The sequence below is a fragment of the Sus scrofa genome, chromosome 7, assembly GCF_000003025.6.
Source record: "Sus scrofa isolate TJ Tabasco breed Duroc chromosome 7, Sscrofa11.1, whole genome shotgun sequence".
Classification (NCBI taxonomy): Eukaryota; Metazoa; Chordata; class Mammalia; order Artiodactyla; family Suidae; genus Sus; species Sus scrofa.
The window spans coordinates 83,942,286-83,950,276 of NC_010449.5; positions in this window are offsets into that span (position 1 = coordinate 83,942,286).

Here is a 7,991-nt window from a genome sequence, read left to right on the forward strand (position 1 = left end):
GAGAAGAAATTATAGCTGTAGGACCCAACTACTTTACTTCACCTTATCAAATGCACTCACCAATTTATGTTCTTAGCACTTTTCCTCAGTCTGACAAGGATCAGGACTATTCTGGGGCTTTTTAAGTCTCTTGTCTCTCTGGATGGTGACATTCTATCTTGACAACTCAGATCCAGCCACTAGGTACCACCCACGGGCCACTGATAGCTTTTCAGCATGTTCCAGGTAAAACAAGAGGAAACAAGACTGCAGACTGCAGTTTTCACTACTCTATATTACAACTCATAAGTTTACTTTAGCCTTCAGAACACAACTTGATAAGACTCAGCTCTGCATATAAACTGCTGATTGAATGCTTATAATAAATGAAAGTCTTGGATGCTATGGATAGGTTATTGCTTTTATTTTGAAGGGGGCCAACTATGCACTGACTAAATATATGAAGCTGTGTAGAAGAGCTGAGTTGTCCAGAAAACATCGTTAGAGATTGACACCTCAGCTGCCCAGAGAGAATCATGAAAGACTTTGAGCGAGAATGGGAGTTGGAACTTGAAAAATCAGTATGTTTGGAGGGGTGCAGAGAAAAGAAGCAGGAAGAAGTAATGACCTGTGTTAGCGATTAATGCATTGTGTCCCAGGGGCTCTGTTGGTTGCTCCGCATATGCAGTCCCATTTAATTCTCGCTAGATCACGAAGTTGAAACTCAGAGAAAGTAGTTTTTTGAAGACAGTGCAGATGAGAAATATGGAAAAATGAATTCAGATTCAGATCTGCCTCACCCTTAAGATTATGTTGTTTTTAATACACTGAACTATACTAAGAATGTTTTCTGGAAGGCAGACTGATGAGAGAAAGAGTGAAGAGGTATAAATAAACACAAGCTTCAGGATGACAGAGCTTCCTTCCTGGAAACAGTGGTTGGGATGAAGCAACAAACACCAAACAAAAACACACCTTTTTTTTTTTGCTAAGAAGAATTGCAAGATGAAATTCCATGTACTTGATATGCGTTTATCAAATCTGAATTTATTTCCTGATTACAAAGTAATACCATGCTACTGGTAGAATTAGGAAACTATAGAATCACCAGCTATAGAGTCAGCCAGAGCTAGCTACTGTCAATATTTTCCCATGTCTTTCTTTTCTCTTTAATACGTATATACTTATGTATGTATATGTATATATAGTGTTTATGAAATTAGACTTTCACTTTTCATATTTTTGTTATCTGATGTCCAAATTAATAACACATCACAATATTTTATCTCACATTCTTTGTAAACATATTTAAATGAATGTGGAATATTCCATATGTATAGATTATAATAATTTATTATTATTGAACATTGAATTTTTTCAGGCTTTTAAATTTGTTTTTATGGTTTTTCAATTATAAATGATGTCTGATTTGCATGTAAATCATTTTATTCTCTTCTGGTTTTTCCATATGAAACAATTTTTAAACAAAAAATTCAGCTTACCTTGTTTCCTATAATATCAAAAATTAAAATTAAACTTCAATCTTGTGTCACTGTACATACTAAAGCCGTTTAGGGGATGAACAAATATCCTAGCATAATATTGGCCCAGCCATCATCATCACCATCATCTTCACTGGAGGTTGTTAATCTTTCACTCCATTCATGAAGAGAAAGAAAGAGAGATTAAAGACGAGATTGAGGAAGAAGTTAGAAAGAAAGGGAGGAAGAAGAACACTGGTTTCCCTTTCTCAGGAAGAGATGCATTTTCTCCAGGAAGGCAAAGAGTGAATTCCATTGTGGTCTTGAGGGGTGGTGAGAAGCACTCATTTTAGATTTGGTCGAAGTGTTTATTGGCTATTTAATACTAACCCTCAGAGGTGTGCATCTACATCACTTTGCTGATGTATCTCCTCATTCAGGAACATTACTCAGTGAAGAAAACCACTTGGATTCAAATCCCAGATACCTAGTTTAAAAGCTCTGTGATTTTGGACAAGTTCTTTAATCTTTGAACCTCAATTTCCACAGGAGTGAAAGGAGATAATAACGCCAACTGGGAATATTTGGATCATGACAATTAAACCAGATCACCATTATCAGACAATCACATACAAGGAGCACCCTTCTCCTTTTCTTTCAAGTTTTTCCTTTTCACAAATGGTAGTAAATTTTTCTTCAGGAGATGTCTGCATTGTAAAAAGTAGAGCTCAATCATTCCACAAAGTTTTGTACCCCTGGGTTTGGAGGATCATTACCCATACACCTTTATGGGGATCACCATTCAGTGAAAAAGACAGGAAAGGTAACATAGTAATGAGTTAAAATGTCAAAGGGAGAGAAGTGGATACAAAATTGTGTGTGTTCCCCAATAAGATATGGCCAGATCTATTCCAGGAGGGAGCCTTAGAAGAATAACCCTTAAGGTGAGTCTTCCAAAATGAGTAAATATTTGCCAAGTAAAGGAGGATGGGGGCATTATTAGCATGGGCTAAATGCTTGGTCCATGGGTGGTGGGGAGAAGGTTGGTAGTTGGCATATGAGTCCTTAACAGATGCTAAAAGTTATTCAAATGCCACTTCCGCTGCAGAGCTCCCTCTGATCCCTTATACAGGAAACCCTCTCTACCGTCTTAGCGCTTTAATTGCACCACATCTGTGGATTTCTTTGACATTTACTACTTCCTGCTTTGCATTAGAGCTATTTGTGGACATATTTTACTTTCATTATACACTAGAGAACCCAGAGCCTGTTTTATCCTCATACTCCCCACAGTGCCTTCAACTTAAAATTATATCTGTATATGCTCTTTTTAAATTTTTTGAACGAAAGCCAGTATATGTCACATTCACTCACTCCATCACATTGGGGTTCTTGGTCATTTTATTTATGGACTTTACAAGGGTGCAAAGAGGCTTGTCTTTTTGTTATACAGCTTGTTGCCTAGTAAGCATTGATAGCTGTGTAGCACCTTCCTCATCACTCATGGAACTTGGCTGAGCTGGTTTTGCTACTGCTATTAAAGAAATGGTTTTCTTCTAGCATCATTGATTCTTCTAGAGTAGAAAAAATAACTATCCAACTTAGAGCTTCTCAGGCTTGGGCCTCACAAGAAACCCCCAGAAGATGTGATTTGCTAAGTTCCCAGAAGAGGTAGAGAGTAGCTGGGATCCTGGGTCTTTGTGGGGCCAATTCAAGGATATTTTCTTTTTCAGTCTTTCGGGTTTAGACCCTTTTCAATCAACTAATTGGAACTATGGTTGGCTCTGAGTCAAACCTGCCAAGAAGACTGTTAATATTCACCTCATTATCTTGATTATTATGGGTAGTAATAGAAGTAATACTATATTACAGAAATATCATTCATAGTGCCTTACACTTATCGAGCATTAACTATGGCCAGGCACTTTCTAAATACTTTGTCAATACTAACTAAATTCACATCCAAGCAATTCATTGACTTGGTTGCTATTAGTATCCTCATTAAATAGATGATGAAACCAAAGCACAGAGAACTTAAATATTTGTACTTTGCCTATGTATCACACCTGATAAGTGGTGACCCGGGACATGAACCAAGAGAAATTTGCTCTCTTGCCTGGCCTTTTGTCTGCTATGTAACCTCAGTGATCCACTTACTTGAGGAAATATTATTGTCTCCATTTTACAAAGATTGTGCAAAGACTTTAAATGACTTGCCTAATTCTGTACATTGGAAAATAGTACAGCCAGGATATGCAGTCCAGTCAATCCAGTTCTAAAGTCTGAGTCTGGAACTCTGATTCTCACCCTTCATCAAGGTTTGTATAACACCCTTTAATACTACCTTCTATTATCTATCTCATGATTGTTTCCTAGGGTGAAGGAGAAGTGAACAATGTGACTTTGAAAGTAGTAGAGTCATCAGTGAGGTCAATTGAAAGAGATTTAATGACTCTACGAGTGAATTAATTTCAGGATATTTGAGTTATTAGGAATGCTTCCTATAGTATCCATTGAAGATGTCTTACCTCACTATCCTCTGCAGTGAAAACTGCAGTCACCTTATTATATTTTGCAATGGTCCAAACTTGAGGCTGTGGTTTAGGACAAACAGAGTCAAAAATCTGGGCCAAAGAGTGGGAAGGAAATATCCCAAAGGGTAAATATACAGGGCACATTACATCAAAATCACTTTCATTTTTTGAAATTCTGAAGGGATACGAGGCAGAGACCAGAGAAGCCAAATATGCCTTCATGCCAGGAATCAAGGCTGGTCTAGAAGCCCAAACACAACAGCCAAAGTAAGTAGAGCCCTCTGCAGAAAAGTGAAAAAGATGGCTTCTCTGGATTGTTAGCTCAGGATGAGTTCCATAGGAAATACATAGAAAATAAAAGTAGTTGATTCATTGCTACCAGTGTAACCCAATGCAATGGAATCTTAAATGGACAGCCCCCTGTTCATTGTGTTTCTACACATCAAGTTTCATGGAGCCTTGAACATGGACTGATGAATTTGATCACTACAGCAAACTTCTGCTGATTGACCTGAAGTATCTATTTTATGTTTCTTTCCTTCAATAACACATGACGAAATAGCCAGGTTTTCATTTAATTCCCTGAAATAGCAAAAGAGATTTAGCAGGGTGCATAAAGTAAGGTGTTTCTTATCTATTATGAGGATGAAATTAGTGTTATGTGTTTATTTATAGATGATGCCTACAGTTGTCCTTCTTAAATGAAATCTGATAATTGGAAGTGGCTGTAAGAAATGTCAGTGGGTGCTCCCAAATAAGTAAGGGTCTGTGGAAGCAAGGAACTCTCTTTCCACATATGTAACTGAACTTGACAAAGCTGCCGCATTTTGCTTTGGAATCACCAATAGCAAGTTATATGAGAAATAACCCTTTAACAGTCTCTTTAGTTATTCCTATTGCTTACATTAAATTACTAAGCTGATAGATCAGAAGGTGATTATTTTGGTCACATTGACAGATAGTACAATAAACTCCTTAACAGTAAAACTTGTTTGAAAAGAGGCCTAGCAAATTGGGTGAGAAACAAAAGCAGTTTCTTTTGATTGTTGCTTCCCTTTGTTTTCCATTCCTGATCTTCAAACATGCTATGTCAAAATCTCCCTTTTCCATCCTTAAAAAAATAACTCAGCAGGGTTCTATAACCTTCCAGTCCTTCTCAGATATTCAAACTCAGCTTAGCCTATTTTAAAACTAAAATCTCAAATTGGATTCAAATTTCTTCCCCTCTTTCCCCCAGTTGTCCACAGGACAGATTTGACATGGCTGCTTGGATTGGAAAAAGGAGGAGAAAGTTATCCTTGATATTGTCAGGAGTCTTCCTCTTCTTAGTCAAGCTCTTCTGGCCTTCCTTGTCTGGCTCTGATCAGGAAGATCTGAAGTCACAATTGGTTTCTCCTATCTTTGACTTTCTGGTGTTGGATGAGAAGGCAAAAGAGGAAGGGTTTGTCAAAATTGGTAGGAAAGTCTGGTTGGGCCTGGTCTTTGACTTCACTGATTCTCTTTGCAACTGGTAACACCACTCTTTGTCTCTGTGATGTGTAGTTTAACCTTCAGAACATCTTTCTGAGAATTTGCCTGTTCCCATGATGTCCCCAAAAGTCCTTGGCCTACTTCTCCATTGGCCAAGAGAACACCTGGGCAGCCTAAAGTCCCCTGACCCTTCTTTGGCTTTAATGCTTCTTCATTTGGAGATAAAACCACTGAGTCCTCTTTGTATGCTCTGAGGGAAGGAAGGCCATTTAGGGTGGGGTAGTGGCTCTGCCTTTTTCCAGGCACAGTACTTCACAGTCCCAGCAGGGACTACTCCCATAGGTGTCTTTAACCTCCTTCCTAGTAGACTTCCTCCCTTTAAGGACCTCTTTTGACCAACCTAGGTCCCAGCGTCCCTGAGAATTTTTTTCCCAAAATTACAAGAAGGCACCAGTTAAGATCACACAGAATCTCCCTCTCTGTGTTTTGCTCTACCATGGCAGCACTAGGATATGCTATAGTTTCTTGGTTCCAGAAAATACCCAGATAAAGAGTAAGAAGTCAGTTCTCTTTCTTACAGACACCTCCAGGCTCTACAAGCTATTCTCTTGAAATCTTATTCTGCAACCAATTATCTTGAGAATGGGATGAAATAGCCTCTCCCCATGAACCTGCAGTCCTCATAGACCTGAGATTTTTCTCCTCCATGATGTATTCCATAGGTAGACTGAGAATGAGGTGTGACGTTGAACTGAATGAAATATAGTTGGTGGTAGCAGCCTCCATTTACGTCACCTGGGAGAAACGTCTTACCACAACTATAGTTGGAGAACTGATGAATTGAGAGTATGGGGTATCTATCAATCTCATTTTCAGTTGTATATAATTTTTACTGATTTCAAGAAAATATAAAAACTTGTTTCATAGAGTTAAATTAGCCATAAAATAAAGACAAATCTACACACACACACACACACACACATATATATGGGTTATGGAACCCACAATGGGTCTGGTTGCAAGGTAAAATGGATGCCATATCACTTCAACTTGTCCTGTCCATTGCATCCTATACTACCTGAAAAGCCAGTGTATATGGGATCTCCAAAATCAGAATGCTAGTCCTAGAAGGGAGTTGCCAAGTATCTTCCACCCACTAGCCATGAAACTGGAACACTTACCCTCCTTCTCTTCATCTGAGTTCTTTCCAGAAGTAGCCATGCTTTTCACCACAGTGTCCACTTTGGATCCCAGACTCATCCTTGTAGCTAATACTTTCAAAAGCAAAGGCATGGAGAAAAGCATTTGTGGTAACCAGGGTAGATTTTGTTTGCAAGAGTCAAGAGGGTACCATGTCACTGCTACTTCTCCTGTCCACCGCATCCCCCGCCTCCTGAAGAACCAATGTACTTCCTTCCTCTTCCCTTCCAGTGTCCTTTAGAGTTGTCCACACTGCTTCTTATCAAGCACAATTCTGCTCCTTGCTTCTTACGGGAAATAGGCTCAGTGCTGACGGGATCTGATCTCTTGGAGGGTGGAGGGGAATGAAGGGTCAAAGCTGCATTTGACCCTTTGTTCCACAGCCTTACTTCATAGCTGAGCAGTCAAATTTTGATTTAAACTTCTTTTTTCCTAGGCCCTAGATCAGTTCCTTACCTTGGAGCATGTCCCCTTTGCTGATCTCATACATTTTTATTTTATTTGATACTTGATGTTATGCTTGGATTATAGAACTTCCATTCAGTAAAGGTTCTGTAACAAATTGTTCTTTTGTACAATTGCCAACTCTCTCAGACTAAAAACATATTGGGGGAAAAAGCCAGATAAAAAATTAAATGGAGTCAAAATTAGGAGCTGGCTAATAAAATCAGATTTTCTTGACACTTTTAGTCAATGCAAAAATAATTGTGGGAATATAAAAGGATTTTTATGATCAATTATTCTTGTCTTAGTAAGTATCTATAATCATAGCCCCCTCGGAGTAGGTAATAATCTTCCACAGAGAAAAGTGAGACTTCCCTACACATCCATAAGAAAGGTAAAATGTTATCACATGCATGCATAAAATATATTAATATTGAAATGTGCTGGCTTTGAGGTCAGGTAGGGAGACTTTTTTTTTTTTTTTCTATCCTGAAAAAAAAAAAAATATACTATCTGACTTTATTGGGCTGCTGACATCCAATTGATCTGCATTATTCTTAGCTGGCAAGAACCTATATACCTAAATGCCTCAGATAATAGGTATTACAGTATTAGGTAAAAAGCCTCCATGAAGTCTATAGCAATATCAAAAAGGTAGAAAGTGTAAAATAAGGGAGATTAAGATGACACCAGAAAGCTTTGAATGAGGTGTCATTTTGCATTTAGAGAGACAACCAGGAAAGTTAAGACAGAAGAAAAAAATGGCCCTTTCTCACCAGCTGCCCTTAAAGGTTTACAAATGATCTGTTAACAGAAATGAGTTTTTCTTGGGCTTCAGACACCATTTATTACCCTGGGAGAGAGACAAAAAAGGAGATGGAAA